Raw genomic sequence first — 25,485 nt, 5'->3', positions numbered from 1 at the left:
AAACGGGTTAAACTCGGAGCCTCGGCTCCAGGAACCCGGCGGGCCGTTCCATTGCCTGGCGAGGGGGAACCCACTTATACGTTGTTAATTATTCTTTGTAAAATAATGCCAATACTCCAAAAGGAGAGCAACAAGCGGTCATTATAAAGAAGGAGAAGCAGGTATGAGAAGTAAAAGGAGTGGACCTGAGGTAAAATCCTGAAGGCACTTCTGTCCATTCTCCTGCGTGGGCAAGTTGCGCTCAGCCCGGTCTGAGGGAGGAGGCGAGGCGGCACCCCGGTAGCGTGTTTGGGGCTTGCAGGGCGCTTTAGGAGTTTTAGATACACTTTAATTTCTCCTTCCAGCATCACAAGAGCTGTTCTCCTCACCGGCTGCTTATAACAGGCCTCGTTTGCCTGAGCAGGACTGGGAGGAGAGGAGGAAGGGCGGGCGGGGGAGCGGTGACGGCAGGAGGGTTCTGAGGTGACAAAGGCGCGGGAAGCGGCCGGGGCAGCCCGGGTGCTGCTCGGTCAGGGGGTCAGTGGCTTTCTGTGGTGCAAATAATAATAATATAATCTGTCGTGCCGAGCCCTGTGGAAGAGGTATGGCAAACAGGCTTGGGAGTCCTAAGCATAAACGCCCAGTAACTCGGCCGTATATCAGAGGCGGTGTTAGGGAGCCGGCGCTGAGATACGCCCCAGGCGGTTCGGGAACGGGCTGAGGGCGTCCTTAGGCATCTGCTCACACCAGTGTTTTGGAGTGTCTTAGAGACTTTGACTGTGTTCTTTAGGATCGATTTAGTACGTCAGTGTAGGGAGAAAAAAACCCCTCAGATTTTTTTAAATTTTTTTTTTCCCATTAACGATAAGAGTTTCTCAAGAAAGCGAGGAACTGGGTTCTTAGGTCTGTGCCTAGACAGGAGGAAACTGAGGACACTTCAAGTGTTATGAAGGAGCTGGTTTATGAGCAGCTATTACTGATAAACATAGGAGAGCTTTCCATCATACTAAAAATATTTCTGCGGAATCACAGGCATGGGCAATGCTTCCCAGGCAACTATAAAATGCCAAGCCCACTTCCTCTGAGAAACTATGAAACTTAAAAGCAGACCAAACCCACAGAGAATAAACAAATTTAGAGCATAAAATAAGTGAATAAGAGTTGCATTGTCTGTGGGAAGCCAAATTAATTTTTGTAACCTATTTTCTTCTGTTTTGTTTATAGGAAGATTTCTTGTCTGCCTAATTACTCCTAAGTAACAGATGAGCTGTATGAGCAGTGATACTGTGGTTACATGATATAGGTGGAGAGTCCACATATTCCAGAGAAATATATAAGAAATTGAACTACATTATAACCTTCTGGGTCCCTCTGGGGTTCACCTGTGAAACAGCACCAGGAAGTTTGATATAATCATTATTCCTGCCACTGTTTGTTTTTGTGGCTAAATAAGGATTTCAGTGCACTAGGCTAGCAATCCAGAACCTTTTTTGAGTTCTACGTTAACACATAACCAAAAATAGCATTTAATTAAAAAGTTGCAGTATGTTTTTGCAATCAAAGGGAAGTGTGTATGCTGGAGGAAACCTATTATATTAATAACGCTGTAACTTTTTGCTTGGCACATACAGAGTCATAAGAACTTATCCTTTAAGTTTCTGCAAATGGAAAAAACCCATGTTCCTAAGGACAATAATTAACTCTTATTCTACAGCTACCTAAATATGTAGTTGTATTCCTATAGCCAGGTTATTACAGCTCTATAACTTCCCTGAAATTACATGTGAAATTTTCTATTTCAGGCATTTTGGCATCAGTATATAGCATTTTGAATGAAATTTTTGGGAACTGGACAGATTATATCTATTACATGTGAAGAGCACCAGCCATAACGAAGTCTCATATAGAAATCTCTGAACTGCTTTTAGAAGAGGGTAAAGCTTGTAGAGGCCTGGTAAGAAAATCTTCATTTAAATATACAAAATTTTATTGTTGGGAGGGAAGATTATTAAAGGAGTGAGAAGGAGGAAGAAGATGTAACTGTTGATCCGTTTGATAGATCTTGAATATTCAACTGTTATGTGGTTTTATACTAACTTCATAACACCATGAAGGTCATCAGAGTGATATGTAATACAGTGTTCATCATAATGAAACAAACCCTCACAGAGAGGCTATCAAATATGTGTGTGACACTCCTTTCCCCATAGGCCTTATAATATTGTTGAGTTAATCATCAACGACATAGGAATACTAAGCATTTTTCTTACTTTTCGTGTTCTAGTTGGTATTAATGAGAAGATACAGAAAATAAGATGACCATAAGAATGTCATGACTAACTGTAAAATAAGGCATGATACTTCCCATTCAAAATTCAAATGGACTAGAAAAAGCTGCATTTACCTTTATAAATCTAGTTTTTAAAAATGAAACAAACTGCCTAGTGTTCTATTACTAATTATTTAGGTGACCACTTTTTCATTCTTAAGGAAAGCTCAGATGTGGATAACGTGTCTGCTTAGCATGTCCCTGGGCTGGACAGTCAACTTCAGTACTTCTGAAGATTATGAGGCAACATCCAAGTTTAGCAGTGTGCTTAGTTGTTTCCAGACGATCATAAAAACAGCACAACATTGACATTTTAAATAAAATACGTATTTGCACTCAGTGGTCTAAATGAAGTTTCTCAAATGAAGTGGGGAAAAATGAAAAAAGGAAAGATCATATTTTTAGGTCTGCAGATAAATAACATTTTTTGTGAAAGTTTTTCATGTAAGTACTTTTTATGCTATACTATAAATAGAAATTTTATAGCATGACTTTCACAAGCAATCTCTTTAGCAACAGATTGTCCCTATTTAACTGAACTTTTTATCCAAACATTATTCAATCACAAATACTTTTTCTATAGTACTAAAAATTATGTACCCACCAAAGAGAGTTTTTCATTCATTGTCTACTCTACATTCTTCTTTTGCCTCTATGGGTGTTTGGCTATTCCATCAACACAAGGAAGAGGAAAAAAAATAAAACCAGTAAGATAGAGGCTTACACTAAAATTTCTTTTCTAAAAATAGAAAACCAGCTTATAGAGGCATCCTTTTTAAGCCAGTCATTCTTTAAGAGGAACATGAAGAGGTTCATATCTTGGATTATTTTTGCCAAAGAAGAAGAGTCAAAATAGGAAAATAAAGAAAATAAGGGCTTTTATATGCTGCCTCTGTGGGAGCAAGAAAGAAGAAAACAATCCACAATATTAGGGAGAACTCAGTCTAATGGCAGAGAAAAGATAAACATTGCCTAAGGAAATGCAGGAGAAAAAAAGTACTTTGACCAGAAGAGAGTAATCACTAGTGTAGCCTGGAGTAAACAAAACACTGACTTTAATCTGCAAATGAGAGGAAGCAGCAATGGAACCATGGAAGGTGTGAAAATAATGAGTAAGTTGAGGCAAAAATCTAGCGAATGAAAGTATAAAACACATTTTGTGGTGTATGTGGATATATTTTCCTGATGGGAAAATTCATATTTTGAATGCTGCCAAGTTATTTTAATTTATGCATCTATTTAGAACGCAACTGTCTTTAAAACTGGCAATGTAATCTTACCTGCCTTGACTTGAATGGCTAGTGCAGTGTTTCTGGTTAGAAAAAATATATGATGGCATCAGATGTTTGGATGCACTCTGTTTGTGAAGATTGTGTGTATGTTCTTTTCCTCTGAAACCACGTGAAAGTTTCACCTGAAGTCTCAGGTCGTTTTTTGTTGATAGTCATCTTGAATCTCTCTTGCTCTGTTTTTCTTACAGCTACATTCCCAGCCATTGCTCAGGCCTGTGTATAGGTTTCTGTGTCTTCTCTGCATCTTTTTTGCATTTTTTTTCTCACACATGCCTGTCCTCAAATATCCAACAAAACATGTGCCAACCACATGTGTCTTTGTTTTTGGTTGTAACATGTACCCATGTTCTCGTGGAGCCTGTTCTTTTGTCAGAAAGTTAAACTTCTTCTTACAGTGATTTTGAAGAGCACTTTCTATGACAAGTTGATGGAATATGTTTTATCTAACAGCAATTTTATGGATAACAGAGAGTTGATCCCATGGAAAACATAGCATGGAAAACATATTAGCAAAAGCACAGGTATGCAGTTTGCAGCCTCTTTAGGAGAGTCACTGGAATGCAGTCAACAGTAGAGAAAACTGGCAAACCTACAAAATGTTCAGTAATCATTCAAAACTGTAAATTAACATAAATTAAGAATGCTGTGCACACTAGTGGCCTTTCACTGTCATCAAGATTTTTAAATTATTTGTACTTTCCTATAAGCATTAGAAAAACTGCTCATGCTTATCATGTAATTTCTCCAAATATGTACCTCTTAGGCCAGAGATTTCTATGCTGTTTTTCTTTTGTAAGATCAACTACATTTATGAAACCTGAGGAAGTTGACTATGAATTTTAAAACAATGGGAGGATAAATACAGAAATTTAAACATCAACACTAGAATTTAAATATATCATGATCCAGAAAAGGACATTTTCATCTATAGATCGTTTTAATGTGATTTTTAAGTTGTGGTTTTTTTGAGAATTCCATGCTAATCATTCCTAAAAGGTATATTCTTCTTTCAGTCCTTTTTTTCTTTATTACAACCAAGTTGGATCACCTAGGCAGAAACATTTATTTGTATCTAATTGCAGCTTCTCTAAGTTAACAGCTCAGTTTTATGGACCACTTATTGTCCCTGTCAAAAGTTTAAACAAAAATTTTAAAAAGGCTTTGCCCTTCAGAATGTGCAGTATTGCAGCTCTGCAGTGACAAGTTTATACTGCTTTCTGGCTCACTAATGAAGCACCCACACATCTTCTGAAGTCCTGACAAACCAGATGTACTGATATTTATCCCTGTGGCCATACTGAGAGAAGCAAATGTCCAGCACATGTCCAGTTAAAAAATGTAATAATATATATAATGGAACTTATAAGAGGAATACTCAGCATTCAGAAAATCACCGATGATGTTTATTTATCCTTACTCCTTTCCCATTCTTATCTTAAAATCAATAAATTACACTTCAGAAGTAATTTTTATTACAAATTGATATTTACAGCCATAAGCTACAGGAGTGCAGAAGTTGCTTGCCTTTATTTCATTTCTTGCACAATGTGTCTTTTCCTGTTCTCACTGTAACATCCTTTCATAAGGGCCACAGGATGTCTAAAATAAAAAGGGACATCTGCTGCAGGTTACAGTGTGTATGACTTTTTAAAATGGCTTCACTTCACGTGAACAAACATCTAACTATAGCCAAATTTCAATCAATCAACTCTCTTTTGTCAGGTTTCTGGATAAAAAAATCAGGTAATTAATTGCTTCAATAAAGAAATAACTGGAAATATGAATGTGATTTATCTCTAGATGGGGGACCACAGTTTCTTCTTACCTTTCTTTTGGCTAATCAATTCCAGGAGATTGCCAGAGGTGTGTTTGTAAAATGCAATGTAAATGAAACATGCATTGACATTGGAAATAATTTGTCTGAAAATTGTGTTTTAGAGTGTTCAAACAAACCTTGGCACAGGCTTAAAGCATGCTAGTTAGCACTTTCCTAAACAATTCCTTTGCACAGTTTAGAAGTCAGTGTGAGTCAGGAACCATTCCCAATACATGCATGTGACTATCCTGTTCTGAAGAATAGAAGAGTTTAATAATACAAGCATAAAACATTATGTGGTTACCAGCCCCAATGCCAGAGAACAGTCCCAGGCATGTTTAACCTGTTCTTTTATATGTAGCTATTGAATCCTTTGGCTGAGGTAGTTAACACTTCAGTATCCGAAGAACAGAAAAGTTCTGCTTTCTTCCAAAGAAGCAGTTTTTAAAGGCCTGAGCCCAAGAAGCTTTTTTAACCTACATGATATAGATAAGCTTATCTCTGTCTTATGTATTCTCTTTACTGGCAAGTTCATTAAAAATGGAGTGGCAAGGCATCTGAAGCACGTTATGATATTCTCAGATTACTTTAATCCATGCAAGTATGACTTTCATCTTGTGCTGAATACAATGGTCCTTAATTTTCAGCTTCTGTCCTTTACCAGAAGATGAAAGTCCACATTTACTTACTGGCTTATGAAGCTCTGTATTGATTTAGCTTTACATCTTAAAAAGTGGAGAGGAAAAAAAGCCTGAATGTTTTTATATTTATCTCTTAAAATTATCCACAGTGGCCCTCAACAGCCCCCTTATGTGAAATTGCACAGGATTTCTTATGTAGCTAACATGCAATACTGGAATGATACCCTCTTCCTTTCTGGAATTCAGCAATGGTGAATCCACAGGAAAGAGCCTAAGGAGCATCTTTGGTCAGATTTCAGATTGCTTGCTATGACAGTATGTAACTGATCATTTATCTTCCCTACAAAATTAAGGGATTTAAATTGTTAGGTCTGTTCTTATGACCCTAATGTAACAATACCGGGACAGTCTACTTGTCCAGCAGTCTATCACTATATTTTATTTATTATGCATGTTTTATAGTCTGAATTATGTGTTTTACATTAACTTTATTCAGAACCCTTAGTGCCTTGCATAATCAAGAGCTTACTTCAACATTCAAGTGAAAGTACAAAAGTTTTGTCTTCTGTCTTTTGTTCCCCATGGAAACAATTATACATTTTAATAGATACACCTGCCATGAAATTCATATCCTATACAAATAGAAACACATTCTTAGCACAGTAGAGATAACGCAAGTTTGTCATTTAGAAAAAATGAGAAAGTATTATTTAATTTCATATTAAACTTTTTTTAGTAAATTAAGCTAAATAATTAGAAGAAGGAAAAAAAATTACCTCCACCTGGCTTGTCAGAAAAAACCCCCTAAATCAGTAGTCCCCATGAAGTTGTAAGCTTACGGCAAGTCACCGTACAAATATTTTACTTCTCAGTCTCACGGCTTCCTTGGCTTATTATTTAACCTGTACCACTGGAGGCCTTATGTATAGGTTGCTTACTTTGCACAATGAATATTTCCCAGTGAATCAATTACATGGCACTATTATTTGCTCCTGTGAACTAAAGTCAATGCAAAGAACATAACTTTATATTAATTGTCATTCAGAATACATTACTACATTCTTCCTGTGCGCTGTTGTGGTCCAGCCTTAACACCAGATTCTAAATAATTTGAATACTTAAATTTAGGATGATGTCTAATGATTGCATTACTGTATTACCTTCAGATAACAAGCTCCCACTTTTTATAGGAAAGTTCTTTTTAATTACTGAGAAAATATAAAAAATATACAATCTTAATTTTAAAATTATTTTACTGACATGTCATTTATTTTAAAAATCTATCTGGAAATACATACTACCTGTAAATTACTAAAATGTAAAGATAACAATGTTTGAGTATCCCATTAACAACTTAAAATGACAGGTACCTGAGTGTTATAATGGCCCTTAAAGAAATAGAAATGGAAAAGCACAATACATTTTACAGAAAAAAAAATTCAAATTACAACAATAACGTCTAAGAAAACAATCACATCTAAGTAAAAGTTGTATTTTTACTCCAGTATTACATGCTGTCCATAATTTATGAAGCTGAATAAGAACATGTAGCAGTCAGGGGAGTTTAACATCAGAATGAAGAGGGCGAAGAGGTCTCTTCTCCAGTTTCAACAGTGTACATACAAATATTATCTTTGCATCTGGAAAGCTTATCTCAGTATGCAGTTGTAAACAGCAGCAAGAGGCATACCTACAGCTTTCCATATATTTTGTGAAAATTGCTTGAGAAATATGTTTTAAAAACAGTTTTTAATTTCTGCCTTTTGAGTTAGAATACTCTTTGAAGAACAAGAAGCCAGTCTCAGAATAACAGACTGTGTAAACAGCTTAAATTTATGGGAACACAGTCATTGGTTTGAGGCAAAAGGCACATTCTCCCTTGACATCAAAAGGAGCAGGATTAGGTTCTAAAGCTTTACCCTGAAACTTGTAGTTCATTTTCTGGACTATATAGGTGTGGATTTGTCAGGGCAATTCAGGGAGCTCTGCCCTCCTCCACACTGCGACCAGCTTTGTTAAGGCGGCGTGTGCTCCTCAGTGTGCCACAGGCAGGGCTGCATGACTGCAGAGCTCCTCCCATACAGATTAGGACTATCCCCACCCCATGACTAAGGCCTGGAACAGAAATAAGGTTTTTAAAGGATCTTACAATAGTTTTCAGGTAATCTGAAATACTTGATTTATCACTTTTTCTGGCATTTCAGGCATAAGGAGATGAAGCTTGTGCATACTGAAGTATTTTTAGGAACATAGTGAGCCTCCATTCTGCAATAAATTGCTGTGAGTGGGCTTTTGAAGAGGAATAAAAGGAGCCACTTGTCTAAATGCAGTCAAAGAATTTGATCTTTCATTTTAAAAGGTAAATTAGAGTAATATCTAATGGAATAAAAAATATTTAATTTTCTTTAAGGAAAAAACAATCCTGATTTGCCCATGTGTGTCACACATGACCTTCTAAAAGAACTAATGGCTTGAATTAGTTGTTTTCATGTGTAGATAATACAACGTAGTATTCAGATAAAATAGCCATTTCTACAAATTCTTTTAGTTGAACAGTATTATAAAGCATAAAATGGTCCAGTGACACTCTCACTGAAACTGTAGTCAAATAGGTGTTGTCTCTTAGTTACCATAACGTTTGTACTGTCTAAATCATGTTTGGCATTTGAAAATTAAAATTTTAGTATTTATATTTTATTTACATATTAATTTACCAATTGAGAAAAAATAATTCTATATATAAATTACTAAAATCACAGAAAGACTACATCAACATGAATTGGTAATAATCAGTTAGAAGCAGATTGAAGTAGTATTCCTGGGCTAACTTTTTAATTTTAGAATTACATTTTCCTGAGAATTCTTAGATATATAAATACACACATATAGGGGTATGTGAACTCCAGATAGGTAGTTCATTAAATTTAATTTGTTACCAAGAGAAGGTAAATAGTTTCCCCCTTGAGTTACAGAGTTGCAACATATTAAATTAAGGGCAAAGACCTAAGAACACACACGCTTCATTTGCAAACCAACTGTCTCCCTTTATTTCACATGGGTAACTTTAAGTTGTAAATGCATAAACGATTATAAGATTGGGGCCTTTTATATTAACAGGAACAAAGGTATGGAACAGATTTTTTTCAGAGCTCAGTTTTCTCTATCTCCATTAATACGAGCCAGTAGATATTAGTATTTCCGGTACTTAATTACCATATTCTCTAGTACCATATTCATTTATGTACTCTCAAACAAAAACACATATGCTTGTAAAACGAAGTTTGATTCATCCAAAATTACGAATTTAGTAGCAGTTTAAGCTTGAGAGGCATTTAAAATCTGTACTAAAGACAGAGCACTATTCTGAAAATCCTAAGCGTTGGAAAGATTCAAGTGCATTGGTGTAAGATATTATCCCTTTGTGCAAATAACATCCATCCAGCGCTGAAAGGGTGTGTTTATATGTCACAGGGTATTAACAGCTGTGTCCAGCTGAATCCTGAAGTCGACAGACAAGCAATGCTTCCTCTAGAAATGAAGGGATTTTTGTCCAAGTACTGAGCAGCAAAACGACATTAAGTGAGTACTAAAAAATATAGTTAATTAATCGGATATAAATGCTCCTTCATTTTTATCCTGTGCTATCATTATTCAGTTTTACCTGTACAGTGGAACACCATAAAGTCTTTCATATTAGGACATTCTCTTTCTGCAAACACTCCTTCACAACACACAATTAAAATATTTCCCGTAAATCTGGTGGCGGTGGAGCATCAGCCTCCAGCGAAGGACATTTCACCTGAACATCAATATTGTCCCCGTCCAAAAAGGTTGTTTTTTAAAGCCACTCCCGTTCGGTATGTCCACCTGGAAATCCCTCGCCCCGGCAACGCTTTCAGCCGCGGGTGTTTCGGTTCCTGCGGCGCGGCCTCTCACATCCACAAAGACAGACATGAGCGGCAACAGTAACTCGGACGAGTGTCCCACCCGCTGGGGCTGCCGTCTTTGAGGATTCATTTTAAGGCGCCTTTCCAGGTCTGCCTCCTGCGAGCGGCATTTTGCAGTCCTCCTCCTCCCCACCATCCTTAGGCAAGACAAAAAATAATCACCAAAACGTGTGGGTTTTTTCCGACGGTCCTTTCTTCACAAATCCTCTCAGGGCAGGCTTAAGCTTAAACTTCGGTCTCGTTCTGCGCAGCAGGAGGGGGGGAGGGAAGTAAAGAAAAGAAAAAAAAAGGAAAGAGAAACTTGTGCGGCAGCCGGAGGGGTGGGGAGGGGGAGAAGAGCCACGCAGCGGAGGCTCCTCTGCGAGGCGAGGGCGAGGGAGCCGCTCCAGCTGCGGCGGCGGAAGCGGCGCTGGTGGAGCGAGGGAGCGATCGGGCGAGGAGGAGGCAGCGGAGGGAAGGGAAGGGAAGGGAAGGGGGAGGCTGCTGTGTTTGGCGCCGGTGGAGGGAGTCATTCCTGCCGCTGCACTTCCGGTCGGCATTTTGTTCTGAGAGGGAGCGAGAGAGACACACACAGGTTCCTTCCCCTCCTCCTCCTCGCCCTCCTCTCCCCCTGCCCCCCCGCTGGGTACCGACTCACCGTGCCCAGGCCGCCCCTCCCCGCCCTCCTGCGCTCGCACTCTCGGAGGGAGCGGCGGCGGCGGCGGCCCCTCGGCAGCGCTGCCCCCCGGCCACCCCCCGCTCCCCCCCGCCCGGAGCGCGGCTCGGAACCGGTTCGGCGCGGCCCGGCCCGTGTTGATGTTGTGAAGGAGGCTCGGGGGGAAGGGATTTGCCTCGGCCGCACACCCCCCGGCTCTACATGTTCGCTGCACTGAGGAGGAGACGGAAGAGGAGCCAGCCCCCCTCCCGGCCCGGATTATTGTTGTTATATTATCTCCCCTCCTCCTCTTGCTCCGCGGCGGCGGCGGCGGCCCAGCGGCGGCGGCGGCTCCTCTGAGGAGGGAGGGGGGCGGATTTTTCTCCCCCTCACTCGGATTCTCGTTGGATTCAGACGCCGATTTGCTCAGGTAATCCCCCCTCCTTGTCTCCCCTTCCCCTCCCTGCCTTCTCCAGCAGCAGGCCGGGCCTCCCAGCCCAGCGGCCCAGCACTGCCGGGAGCAGAGGGGATTAGCTGTTACCCGGGGTACAGGGGAGTAAGTGGCAACTGGAGGTGTTTATTTCGCAGCCCCCCTTCCTGCTCGCTCGGGTCTGGCGGAGGAGGTTGGTTCCTGCCGGGCTGCCGGGAGGCCCAGGCCCGGCGGAGGGCGCAGGCCCGCCGGCCAGCGCCTTTACTCCAGCTCGGGGATTAGAAAGGCGAAGCGGCTGCTCAGTGACAGGCCTCAACCCGAGAAGAGCAGGAGGAGGAGGAGGAGGAGGAAACAATACAATTAGTCGCAAATGTGCACTGATGCTTTGCCATATTTACAACTTCTCTTAGGGCAAGAAAGGAAGGTCCCAGCGCAGATAGCCCTCTGAAGTGGGCCAGGACTAAGTGGAGGAATAGGGGAAGAGAGACAATGTATATACCCTGGAACAAAAATATCACCTCTCTTCACTGTTACCTTCTCCTTCTAACCAACTGCGTTCTGAACATTCAAAAGTTTGAATGCTTTTGATTTTATAATGTGCAGATGTTCAATCTCTAAATAATATTATTGATTAGTGTGTTAATAACTTAGTATATTTATAGCATAAAATAGTGCTTCAGGGTGATTGACATAACACGGACACCTGCAGACCCAGGAAATACAGATAGACAGGCATATTGTATCAGGTACTCCACACAATCTCAGTGTCTGTGTGCTGTATACATTACAGGAATATGTATTAAATTCAGAAGGAATACTAGCAAACAGAAAACAGGCAAGGGATCGTGTGTAAAGTGCTGCATTTATGACATTTAAGGGACCAAGGTGAAGATGAGATCTTACCCGAAGTACTTGAGAATCAAACGTAAACTTAATTAAGTGAAAAGTGAGGAATGCTTAAAAAGTATCATCCTTTCTTATCAGGCCATATCAGTTTGAGACCCCAAGCTTGTTATTGGCTGTTTGTGTCCATGATGTTTGAATATGTAATTAGGTATCATTTTAATAGGTCAAATGTGTTTCGAAAATGACTGTTGATGAGTGTCAGGTCTTTATAAATAGATGGTAGCTGATTTACAGTATCTTGGACCTGTAAGTGGTCGACTTGTGAGTGTTACTGAAAATTGAGGTAGATTTAAAACACCCTGTGAACCAATAAAAATACTCCTGCAGAAATTACATAATTGCAGGAAATTTTAAGATACAAAGTTTTCATCTTTCACTTAGAAAGGAATTTTGTAAATGGCAAACAAGTATCGTCATTACATCATTTGTCCATTTCTCAGCAGGTTTTTTAGTTGTTCAGGTAGATTTGTTGTAGTAGTACATGGTTACTGTATCTAATTGAGTAACTTTCTCGTGCATTGTGTTAAGAGTCTTATAAATAAAACTGTGCTATCGTGCCTCCTGCGTGTCCTGATACATGTTTAAAAGGGTCAAGTTAATATAGCTGTCACGTAGAAGGCGTGTTTTTAATGCTGTAAATCCGTGTAGTAGTCAGTAGCGTGTCCGTGATTTGTATTGGTCAGGGAGCAGTTTGAATTTTAAAAAGCCAGAAGATCCTGCTGAGCCCCAATCCCGGCCTCCCTTCCTCCCACTAATCTCCCATTCCTGTCTTTGTGCTGCCTGGTCCTGTTAGACACTGTTTGCAACAGGGCCTCAGGCCTACGTGCGTGGAGAGGAACCATTTACACTTCGAAAAAGCAGCTTTTTATTTTTAAACTTTGTGAATTGCAGAAGGAGCCACAGTCTCTAACTGTCCCCACCTCAGTGTGTAACAGCGGAATTGCTGTTTTCTTGTGGCCTGTAGCGTGCGTGAAGGCCGAGTGTAACTCAGCTTTACGAGGAAGAAAGGACCGTGCAGAAGTAGTTGTAGTTCTTGGGTAGTTTTCATCATCAGGAAGCGACATCAGCTCTGGCATTTCTTTCGTCTCCGTTTCAGGCAGCTCCCGTTCTAACAAAAATGGGTTTATTAAGCTAACAGTAGTGAACTTTCCTGACTTATTTTTTCATTTGGGGAGGTTTGCTTTAAATATATCCAGATATGAGCAGGAAATGAGCTACTGTAGTTACATAGTTCCTGTCAAGTTTATCTTGCCTGGGTTGTGTGGTTGTGTTTACAGCACCCTTTTTTTTTTTTTTAAGTCAGAACACATACAGTTTTCTGGATTGAAAAATAGGTGTATTTATAAGGGGAAATGTAAGATGTTGTCTATTTTTATTTGCAATCAGGTTTTTGTTGTTGTTTTTTTTTTTCTTGTGAGCCGTATGTGGTTAATCCTGAATTAATTGCTTTATCATAATGTATGTAGTTTTATAGAAATATTTAATGTTGAAATATTAGTAAGAGGACTTATTTTTCTTTTAGATTGTGTTTTTTAGCACATTTAAGAGAGTGTGTGCACATGTGTGTGTGTTGAAGCAGGCCTGTGGCACTTTCATACTACTTTTCCCTTGATGTTAGGAGTTTGTACTGGTCCATTGTTTATCACAACAGCTAGCTGCTTAGAGGAGATGTAATTACTTTGTTGATGTTCTAGAAATACAAAATTAATTATTCCCAAGATGTTAGTTGTAACAATTATTTTAAGAAAAAGAGGAAAATTCCTCTCTCTACCTTTTATTTTGTACTTTTGACTACTTTGTATATTTTGAATTTGTTTCCTGTGTACAGCTTTGGTTATTTTTTCCCCTCTTCACTTCTTAAATATTTTACCTGAAGTTGTCTCAAAAAAATATTTCCCTGAAGTCTATTGGTGTCAATAAAAGATAATTCTTTAGTTTTTAAAAACAAAGAAGGAAGAACAGGAATACCATTAAATTTTTTTTTTTTTTTTTTACATTTGAAATGTTTAAATTTTGATTTAGGACCAACAGAACAGGATCGGAGCAATGGAACAGTAACTAAAGAGCAAAAGAAAATACTTCTATCCTGAATACCTAGACCTAAGAAAGAAATCAAGTTTTCAAATTCTCAAATTTATGATTTCTAGAAATTATTTTAGAAGTGTGTATACTATTCATGAATGTACATGAATACACTTGGACAGCAATTATGGGCGTATTTAATTGGAAAAATATGAGTGTGATAGCTTTAGAATCTGGTGTCTGGTAGGTACAAGGTGGATCATCCAGCATTAAGCTATTCAGTGTCAGAAAACAGCTCACTAGAAATATTTAACATTTGAAAGAATGGCCATTTCAGTGTCATACCACTTGTTTTTGATCTTGTTTTTCATATGCCTTTATTAGAAGTAGTACAGGTTAGGTTAGCTTCTGATTTTGACCCATCAGCAGTAACGAATACTCTGTGATACAGAGTATCAGACACAGAGATACCTACAAGGAAATGCTTGAAACTGGTGATACCTGTGTATTGTTGCTCATAACTGTACAATAATTCTAATCATAAAAAAGGAAGTACTTTTGAAATTACAGTTGTTAAAGGCTCGTATTCTAAAAATCTTCAATATGGTTAGTCTGTATTTGTGTTTTTTTTATTTTTTTGTATTACAAACATACTTCTTAATAGCTGATTCTGACCCCCAAAGTAAGTGTGAGAAAAGTGCTTTGTATTGACATCTGTGACAGCCTAGAAGTGAGGAAATTGTGTTTGAGGATATTATACAGGACTTGTGATTTGTATCTCTCTTCCTGTCCCTACTGTTAACTATGGAACATCTCACTGGCAAAAGGAAGGGGAGAACGGATTTTGGCCCAACTGTTTGTGGAAACTGAAAGGGAAACAACCATTGAACATGGTTGTTGATACTGTATTTGAAGGTAACTACCTGGTTTACACAAATAGCTTAAAAAAATTATAAACATCCAAGACCAGTTTTCATGTTAAAGTCAGAAAAAAATTATAGAAAAAGTTAATTTTTATGGCCTCTGGAGTTTTTATAAGTTGGTCTTAATTGGTTTTCCAATCAGAGATCTCTAAATTCTTTATGTAAGTAGATAATTTAATTATTTGGTTTGTTGCTGTGGTTTGACTTGAAGCACTTGGGGTTTGGTAGCAGTGTGTGTGTGTAGAATGCAATGCATTTTAGAGGAGCGGTGTCAGAAAGCGCTAGGCCGCAAAGTGAGGGAATCAGACAAGGAAACAGCAGACAAGGAGCTGGGCCTTTAACTGCACCATTATGTTCCACCCTCCCGCACAGCCCCAGCTCAATGCCTCTTACAGTGTCTGGGAAATGCCAGCTGACTGGGATACTGTTATAACATGTATGTTTGTCATTCATTGTGCAGCCTGCTGCCCTATTACATGGTGTACACATACAGTCCTTTCATGAAGGCTGAAGTGTTGTCATATTTTAATTTCTAGAGTTATCCCAATATAAAGCACTTCGCAGACATTAGAGAGCTTTATTACTGCACATCTGTAAAATATTATTTCCATTTTGTAGATGGAAAGCTGAAACTGAATCAAATTAGTGAGTTTTAAAAGCTTATAAATCTGTGTGTTTTGACTTGCTTTATTTTTCAGCTTTTTAGAGTTACTTTACAGCACTTAGGAAGTTCATAACACTGTTTTTCTTGACTTTATTTGTGGTTGTGTGAATGCTACATTTCAACATATTAGACTCATTGTTTCTCCTTCTTTATCCCTTAGAAGTGTAGGATGGGGTTTTGCTGATGGCCTTAAACATCTATTAAATTTCAACTGTGTTGATCATGCCAACAGCTGGAAAAGAATAGATTTCCTATTCTGGAAACCTAAAAAAAAAGATCCTCCATATTGTGAAGAACCCAAAATCTCTTAAACTTTGTCAGGGAGAACAGAGACAACAACTAGATTATAACCCAAATCCAACAAGTAATTAAGTGTGTTGGCTACAGTATTGCACACAGAAATTCAAAATCTTACTGTTACTATCCGGGATTACTCATTCCTGCTGGAAGTTGTCCTGAGCCTTGTTTTCTGGCTCTTGGGGATAAAATAAAAGTCTCCCTCTTAACCTCGTAATCGTTGCAGCTGATGTAAACTGCTTGAACGCGAACCTCTGCACCTAGTGGTCAGACCACTTCACTGCCGTGTCAGTTGTCCGGCTCCTCTGAGCCTCTGTTAGGAAAGCGAGACTGTTCTGAGGTGTAGCTACTGCATTCCTAGCCAGAGGGTTGATTTGGGGATGCAGGAAATCCGGGCCCAAATGTCTAATCTGTGTAGGGCAGAGAAGTTCTTGAACTTTTTTCTCCACTTATGGCTTCTTGTGTCATATGGTCAAGGCATGGCTCAGAGGCTGTGAGTATATTATGGAATAAGTAGAATAAATAGCACTTACTCTTACTAACTTTTTTTCCTTTCTGTCTTTACTTGTGATGAAAGTTTTCCGTGAAAGTAAGTTTGTGGAGCTTTTTGTTAGTTTGTTTTGGTTTGTTTTTGTTTTTTTTAAGATGAGTTGATTTTTGTAAATGTCAGTTTTCAGCAAAATATCTCTTGAATATGAAATGTTTTAATCAACTGGATTTATTAGTTATGTTTTATTCAAATTCCTTAGGAGGAAAGTGATCTGTGCCGTAGAAGGCACCTCCTTTTACTCTGTAACTCTGCTTTGTTTCACCACATATATGTCATGTGCTGTATATGAGGGAGTGTTCCTGTGAATAACAAGAAGTGGTATATGCTTGTTTAATGAATGACTATTGCAATGCACAAAGGACTAAATTGTAGGCATAAGCAACCCTAATTCCGACATTTCTTAATACTTTAACGCTTGTTTTTATAGTGCTAACCTTTTCTCTCTCTCTCTTTTTTTTTTTTTTTTGTTTGTTTTGTTAATACAATGTAATTTTTCAAGCTCCTTGAATGCAAACATAGTGCAATCCCTGTCTCTCATGTTTGAGCTAAATCTTTCCTCTGTGTTGACCGGGTACTCAGAAAGGATGATGCTGCAAATACTTTGTGCCTCAAATTTTGGGTTCAAGTCTTAGGTCTTAATAGAAACTGTCACCCTTTCTTGCATGTTATTTTCTGTTCAGATGTGTTGCTTTATCTGTTTTTTCAGATATACTTGCTCTGGATATTTCGGATAGGATGCTATGTACAGCAGCCACCTTAACAACTGTAGAAAAATAATTTGGAACCGGCTTTTTGTAGTCTAAAAGCTGAGAAAACTTTGATAAGACTCTTATGAGGCTGTGCTGAGAACTTATGGGGGAGTGCTTTGTGGAGATCTAAAGTCTTCAATTTTTTTTTTAACTTTATTGTTTTGTTTTTCTGAAGGGAAAATTAAAAATCTGCTTAATGATTTGTTTGCTAAATTTCTATTAAAACTAAAGAGATGTGATAGCTTTTTTTCCCTTTTTTCTTTTTCTTTTTTTTTTTTTTTTAATAGTGGAAAATGAATTTTCCTTTGCTAGCATGCTCAGTAAGGATTGGTTCTTCCTGGCAGCTTCCTTTAAAAACTCATGTTGAGGCATAACCTGTAACATAGCAAAACTTCAGTGTACCCTGTTAACAGTTCCCAGAAATTGAGACATTGCTTAACAGTGTTACTAGCAGACTTTAACAATATATATTTCTCCCTGCATCTAGGTAGGAGTGGTAGTGTTCTCCTTGCAGTTTGCTGACACTTACTGTTTAAAGGCAATGATTTTCTTCTGACTTTGCTACACTTCAGTCATTTAGGCCAAAATCTTACATGTTGTGTGAGTGCCCTTTATGACTTATTCTCTGAATAACATTTAAAGCAAACATAGTTTGCTGGCTCCTAAGGGTCATAATAGAGAAAAAAAGTTTAAAAATTATGTCTGAACTTTTATTCAAGCAGTTGGAGCACCACTGTTTTAGGGAATCAGAATTTAACATTTGAGTGTGAGGTGACTTCTTGTGTTAGGGATGTGCATTTTGTTGCCATTTGAAAAGCTGTCCAAAAATTGGGAAGTTATTAGTGTATAAAAAATTAGCTGACTTCTCTGATTATAGGCATTATTGTTGAAAAAATTTTGCATGCATACCAGAGCTTTTCTATGAAGTTCTAAGCAGTGAAGGTGTGGTACAGAGTGTTAGTTTTCTGGTGTCCATTCCCTGCCTATCCACAGTACTGAGTGTGTAAAAGACAAGACCTGAAGTTGCAGGGGGCTGGAAGGGTGGACACATGGGGAAGGATAGTGGTGGACTGGAACCAGATTTACATAGATGGGGAGGAAATAGGAGTTTGAAGGGTAGGAATGGGGTGAAAGTAGGAGGTTGAAGTTCCTAAGGAGTAGGGCCACAAAGATGATCAAAGGGCTGGAACACATCTCCTGTGAGCACAGACTGGAGGGTTGAGATTGTTCAGCCTGGAGAAGAGAAGGCTCTGGAGAAACTTTTTAGCATCTACCAAGTACTTAAAGGGGGCATTTCAGAAAAGCTGGAGAGGGGCCTTTACAAGGGTATGTAGCATTAGGACAGGGGGAATGGCTTTAAACTGACAGAGGGCAGGTTTTCGTTTGATCTTAGGAAGAAATTTCTTACTGTTAGTAGAGTGGTGAGCAGCTGAACAGGTTGCACAGAGAAGTTGTAGCTGCCCCAGGTATAGAAGTGTTCAAGACTGGATTGGATGGGGCTAGTGGAAGGTTTCTCTGCCCATGGCAGGGAATATGATCTTTAAAGTTCCTTCCAACCCGAATCCATTCTATGATTCTATGAAATAATGACTGAACCGTGGGGACTGGATAAAGGAGCTGATGGGACACATACAAATGTCCTTAAGAAAGATAAAGGAAGAGCTGTGAAACAGCCTTATCAAGAAGCCAAGACAGAAGGGCACTCTGGATTTGTGTGTACAGTCAAGGAAAGTAGTTTGGGGATGAGAACGGATGGGAAGTATGTTCTGAGAGAGGCCAGAGAGGGGAAGGAGAAGGAATTGCCTGAGAAGCCAAAACAAGGCTTGAAGTACAAAACAAGGATTGGCTGGGCAAAGAAGCATTATTTCACACAGAGGAATTCATTGTTTGAATTGTCCTTTTTTTTCCTTAACTGAGGAAATTACATAGTAAAAAAAAAAAAAAAGCTCAGAAATATGGAGTACTTCTTGTAAGAGCAAATGATGGGGGATTCTGTAGTTCAGATTACCTGTGTAGTCTACATTTGCCGTCTTTGTGAGTGCATTGTGGTACTCTAAGTCAGTCATCACTTTTTTTTTCTGACAATAGGATGTCTGTTTCACTGACTGTATGGAATGAATTGAATTGTATTTCATTAATTTCCTTTTTTTTTTTAATACAACAGGTTATATGAATGTCTCTTAGGATTTGCCTTAGATATTGTTGATTCTGCCTTGAGGAAAGGGATAAACTCTTGAGGTTGCTTTCAGTCCTGTCTTTTATGATCAAGCATTTTGATTTCTCTTTGGTGTTCAGTATGTAGCATTTTGCCTGAATTGCTTCACATCATTAAGTTCTAAGATACAAGTCTTAATTTCCTCATAGGTTTTTCTGTGGTCTGTATTGGAATATTGTAATGTTCCACAAATAGTAGTTTTGTAACTGGTTTTGAGGGTGCTATGTAATCATGCAAGTTGAGAACCGAGATGCAGAAGTTGATCTTTATTAAGTTTGGAAGTCTAACTGGAACAACTGCAGGACCTTACCTTTAAATTAACTTGATTTTTTTTGCATCATAATATGTATGATAATAATAGAACAGATTCTGTTAATTTTGGTTACAAATATGACTAATCAGCACTTCTTCAAATTAGGCTTTAGAGCCTGCAGGAAAAAAGGAACACAGAAATATTTACCATTGTTAATAAAAATAGAATGAGATTCCCAAGAGTGGCATTTTTGTTTTCTATGATCTGATCTGAAGCTTCTTTCCCTTCATATTCTCTTAGTTTTTACTTGGCATTGAAGTGTCGTGTATACAACAGACCTTAAAGCCTCATGAATAGCCTCTGATTAATTTCAAGAGCAGATCCCTCCTGTAAATGGGAGGAAGATTGGACCTGGGGGTGGCAGGGGAATGTTTCGCAATTACGTAATCCAGGGACTGTGTCAGAACTCTTGAAGGCAAGGGGCATTTATTAACTTTTGATTGATTTTGCAAAGACTTTCAGCCTGGGGATGTGAGATTTCCTGGCAGAAGTCTGGAAAGCTTTCAGTTGATGCTCAGAAAAATTAGTGTTTTAGTATTTGTTGATATCAACTTTTCATTGCTGAGTGTTCTGTTTTAGAGGGTTTTTTAAAGTCAGATTTGTAACTTTTTAATTAAAAGAATTTTAACATATAGATATACATTTAGTGTGATACATTTTTAAGCATTGCCTTGTAAAATAGCTGTTACAGTGCAATAAGTAAAATTTTCAATCCTAATTTCTACGTAAAAGAAGTGAATTGGAGTGAGATCAATAAGGGACTTTGTTGTGATACTGCTGTTGAAAAGGTCAGCCCTTGAATGTCACTCAAAATTTTGAGCATGCAAAATGGAACTCTCATCTCCTTTGGTGCTCAGTAAGGAATCCATGTTGGTTAGTCAGTAGAAGACATTGGCAAGATTTTTACACCTTGGAAGGCAGTCTGAATCACTTTATTTGATAATCATATTCTCTCCTTCAGGCTTTTTCCTTGTTCTAATTAATTTTCTTTGCACTGTGGCGTAGCACTCCTTCAACAAGAGGATGAGAGAATGCTCACTACCCGATAAAATTTTAGCACCAGTTGAAGACTCTAGCGGATAGTGACAAATGCATCTTGAATGTCGTGCTACTGAGGAGCATTTCAGAATCTCTGTTTGATACCCCGAGCCAGGGTTCTTCCTCTGTCCTGCTGAGATTTTGAGTAAAGTGTTGGAGGCAGTGGCTAGTGCGCAATGCAGAGGAGTCAGTTTCGTATGTTAGGTGTATTCAAAGCATGTATGTGACTGGACTTTCCTACTCTGAAGATCTTGCCTAGGCTTACGTGTAAAACAGGTGTTGAGCTGCTTAGATCTGCAAAAATAATGGCAGGTCTGACATATACTGAAGCAAACTTGTAAGTGAACTTTCCCAGTGATAATTGAGGTGACTAATGACTTAGAGAGTTGTAGGAACACACTGTGCACTCTATGGTCACTATTATAAAAGATTATTTAGAGTTATGACTCTGCCTGTTTACTCACTGGAGTAATTCCCTCTGGCATTCTATCAAACGTGATGTAAAATTTAGTCACGTTATTTGCAAAAATAGATAATTTATTTTTACCGTGGAAAATGTAATTAAAGTATTTGAGGAATTGCAATAAAAATGATATGGTTCAAAGGCTGTTTTGTCTGTACTTCGCTAAATATCGTTACTTAAGCCATCTTACTACTGGAAAGTAAACACTCTCACACTATAACCTTAGCCTGCAACCTGGGGAAAGAATCATGAAAGGTACTTATTTCATTTAGTGGCATGCTGAATGGTTGTATTGAATTAGTAGACTTTGGAAGAGGAATTCTCTCTTTTCCTGTGAATGTTTGTGTTTATTCCTGATGAATCTTTTCTCCTAGGCTCCAAATAGACACATGATGTCATGAAATTAAGCAAATTTTTAATCACATCTTGATAAACAATTAGTTAATGAAGTCTTATAAAACTCTTTGTAGATGGATTTCTGAGAATTCAACATGACTTGTTAAGTCCTGATAATTTGAAGTTATTGCATGCTCAGATACAGTGAATGTTCTATTGTGTATATGTAGCCTGTGGCAATTTCAAATAACTTGGGTTAATTTAACCCTGTTTCATTGCTGGCTAAGGAAGGTTGGATTAATTTGCATTTTTCATGGGCCTTAGGTACAGTTATTGAAAGTCAGCTGATGCACAGTTAACCAGAGAGTCTAATCAAATTGTCCAAGAGTGGCTGACACTCCATGTAACCTTGTGGAAATTTTGGGAGGGAATAGTATTTGTCCGAAACAACACCATTTAGGGTCTCCTTCCTGCACCTAATTGTTGATACAGGTGTAAATTTGAACAAGTGTTTTGGGAAGGACAGTAAAAATGGGTGAAATACTCATTGTAACACACAATAATTTTGACATCCTGATAGAAGATATCATAAAGCCTGTTATAGATAAAGCAGATAACTATTTTAAACAAGAACAGAAAAATCAATTTAATGATGATGCTTACATACTTATGCTATTTGGTAATGAAAAACAAACAAAAATTAGAAGATAGAAATACTTTAGTTTTAAAGGCGACCCTATGGAAATAACATCAAATAGCATTCATAATTACCAAAAACATTAAACTTGCTGTACATAACACAGAGGTTATATTAGCAAAATTACATCCACCTTGATAGAAAGAATTCCATTTGGTTTCATGTATATGATTATAATGAAGAAATATTCTGTAAATCAAGTTATATGAAGGTTCGTTAATGGAATTGTGTGTCAAATATTGCTTTAAAGTTATACTTCTGCAAGTGGATTACTTTCAATGGGTTTACAATATATGGTTACTTGAAATTGACCAATATCAATGTATTTGCTTCCTGAAATAAGAAATAACAAGGGCTTTAATAGCTGAGTTCCTAAATCTTAGGGTATTCAAATACAGTAAAATATTTATTTAAGGAACTCAGTGATTACAGTAGTAAATACTCTTGGTGCACGCAAGATGAAAAACCTGGAGTTTTTTCTTTAAATAATGTATTATCATTTTTAGGTTAGATTTACCCCATTAAGACCAACAATAGCTTTATAATCCTGTCATAGTTCGTTAGTTTTGTTCTGTGGTTAATTTGTGTTTTGTCATAATCATTTCATAAATCTTGGTAAGTTAAAGGTGTTCCTGTTTTGGAGGAATGGGATGGGGGTGGGTTATGCTCTGGAGTGATAATTGTTAAGGTGTAGTGGTGGGCTCGCACTTGTGATTTCTTTGCAGTAACTCCCTGAACTCTGAACATAGTTTAATAAATTCAGCACTCATTTAGCTTACTAACACACTCATCAGTGATGTGTTAATTAGCTTCAGATAACTTACAAGTAGGGTTTTTTTAAACATCTTTGTAAAATGCTTATATATTTGGTTGGTTAATAACTCAGATAGTTGTCCAAAAAAACGCACAGATTTGTGTTTGAGAATTTGCCTTAAAATCTTTTAGAAATCAGGAATACCTACTTGACAGTCAGTGTCTTAGAAGAGGATGTTTGTTTTGAGTAAATAGTAGGAATAATTAGCAGTGGGGGGAGCTCGAGTTCCTTGTAATATGAACCTGGAAAACACAAATGTAAGTGAATATTGGATTATGTGAGATAGCAGTTTGGTACTATACAGAATATTACTGTCGGTATAAATTTGCATCTTAGACACAAATATTATCATGTGTGCCAGAACATGCAGACAGTAATGTCAAACATGTGGCCTGGGAAGGCCACTTGTGGTTCTGCAGGCTCTAATTTATGGTCTTCCGTGGCAACTGTTAAAAGTATTATGAATACTGAAAAAAGTATTATGAATTGAGAAGTGTTGCAGAATGATGTCCTGTGAGTTTAATGTGAAGAGTTTATTTTTTTGTGGAGGTGAACAACCTGTTGACACAGGAACAGATCTTTTCCTTGCTGCTAAGATGCCCTCCTCTTAGTTTTATGTGTTATCCCAGAGGTTGGTCAGCTAGCGATTACACTACAGGGAAATAGGACAGAAACTGAGGAGTTTGACAGCCTAGACAAATAGCTACCAAAGAGTAGCGTGCCTGCCTGTATAGGTGCCTCAGCATCCAACTGGAAAATGAAAGACTGAGTATTAGCTACTCCTTATTCCTATTTTAGTGTGTGTGTCAGTTTTTGTGCAAGTCTAAGGTAGCTGAGGCCTGAAGCATTTCAGCTGCTTCTGGTTTCTGTTCAAATGGCATGTAAGTAAAACTAGAAGGGTGTCATGCTTCATTTTTGGTGCTCCCGTGTTGTCAGAATATTCCCAGAAAGATGTTTGGCTTCTGTGGCTCGTTTGTGCTACAGTAACTTTCAGTTTGGAAAATAAAGCAAATGGCTTCTGTTCCCTCTGCACTAGCAAAGCTGCAGAGAACTGAGAATAGTTTCCAAAATGAGCTTGAGACTTGTGAAATAATGTTAATGTTTCACAACAGAAAGACTGAGCTACCTCTCAAAAAGGTGGGTGTTGTCACCTGCATCTCAGGAAGAACATAGGTAAAACACTTTGTGACTCTTCACATGTAACTTACCTGTATTTTAAAATCCACCCCCTTCCTAGAAAAAAGCAATAATTAATTGGAAATTGTTGCAGTTCAACAGGTTATGAAAATAAAGTGCTCAGCATGCAACTGTGTACATTCTATTAAAAAATTAAGCGTGACTCACTAATCTAGTCTTGGGTTTATTCATTAATTTGATTATCTACATGGTCAATTCTGATTATCTGTGCATCTGTAGCATGTGGGCTACAGTTCACCTTTACCTTAGCAACAGCTGGGACAATAGTGCTGTCTAAATTCCAGTCAAAAGCTTTCTATTAAAGCCTCAGAGAATTCGAGAGCTATAATTAGCCCTCTCTTCCACAATAGTGAAGTTTAGACTTTTAAGGAGAGATGGTCGTCACTTACAGTGAAGTGCCTGGAGAATAGAGAAGATAAGCAGAACATCTGTGGGTCTGCAGGGATGGAAGCATTCAGTGTGGATTGTCTTGGTGTGATCCTGTGAGCACTAATTTAACCTTCATGAAGCAGTTCTTGGGCCTTCTTCTCCATGTGCCCATGATATAGTCAACTGGGCAGTTCAGCCAGTAACTTGGAACTGTGTCCCTGGCCTAAGACATACTTCTCTTTTACTGTAGCCTATCAGCTTAGAATTTAGAGATTCATAGGATGCACATGATTTTTTATTTAATTAATTAGATGATATCTGCAACTCATAAAGTTCACAAATGGAAAAATACAGATTTTGCAGTTTCAGTCATTAACTGGTGACCAACTTTCTTATATTGGAAGGTGAAATAATATTTGCCATATACTGATGAATAGAAAAGCAGTGGCAGTGCATTTATCCTGTCTGAGATCTTATGAGTCGCTTCTTTGAAAAAGTGCTTTTAAGAGCACTTTTTTCTTTTTCAGTGTAGGGGTTTTTTTGGCATATTTTTTATTTGTCAACTTCATTGTCTCCTTGCTTTTGTAAGTGAGGGCTTGTCTAAATTACATAATTAGAATATACTTTCTGAAAAGGCTATGTGAATACTTCAGTAAGTGAAGTTGGAAACAGGCTATAGTAAATTAAAGCAAGCTACTCTTACACTGAAACTTAGATTTCTGGATTTCTTTGATGTCAGTTTAAATATCCTACTTTTTAAAAAAATGTAATGCTTTTTCATTAATAACGTCTTGCTCACCTCTCCCTTTTGCCACTCTCCCCCACAATTTTGAAATTGGCTATTTTAATTGCTAGCTCTCACAA

At 38.1% G+C, this 25,485-nt stretch overlaps 1 protein-coding gene across 5 annotated transcripts in view; it reads left to right on the top strand.

The window, feature by feature from the left end:
- The first annotated feature begins 242 nt into the window (after positions 1-242).
- Positions 243-25,485, top strand: part of NIPBL (NIPBL, cohesin loading factor) — a 161,522-nt gene continuing 136,279 nt past the window's right edge. For 4 of the 5 annotated variants that reach the window (XM_027634345.1, XM_027634340.1, XM_027634343.1 and 1 more), the window contains exon 1: positions 10,974-11,068. The gene's annotated coding sequence lies outside the window, so the exon portion shown is untranslated. Of the gene's footprint in view, positions 280-1,781; positions 1,934-9,528; positions 9,637-10,973; positions 11,069-25,485 lie in introns of those variants that run through there. The other variant, XM_027634341.1, reaches the window with a different exon arrangement.

This window comes from Corapipo altera, unplaced genomic scaffold (assembly GCF_003945725.1).
Source record: "Corapipo altera isolate COAL_440 unplaced genomic scaffold, ASM394572v1 61411, whole genome shotgun sequence".
In the NCBI taxonomy this organism is placed as follows: Eukaryota; Metazoa; Chordata; class Aves; order Passeriformes; family Pipridae; genus Corapipo; species Corapipo altera.
The sequence above is the reverse complement of the archived record's forward strand: the minus strand, read 5'-3'. Positions and strand labels throughout refer to the sequence as shown.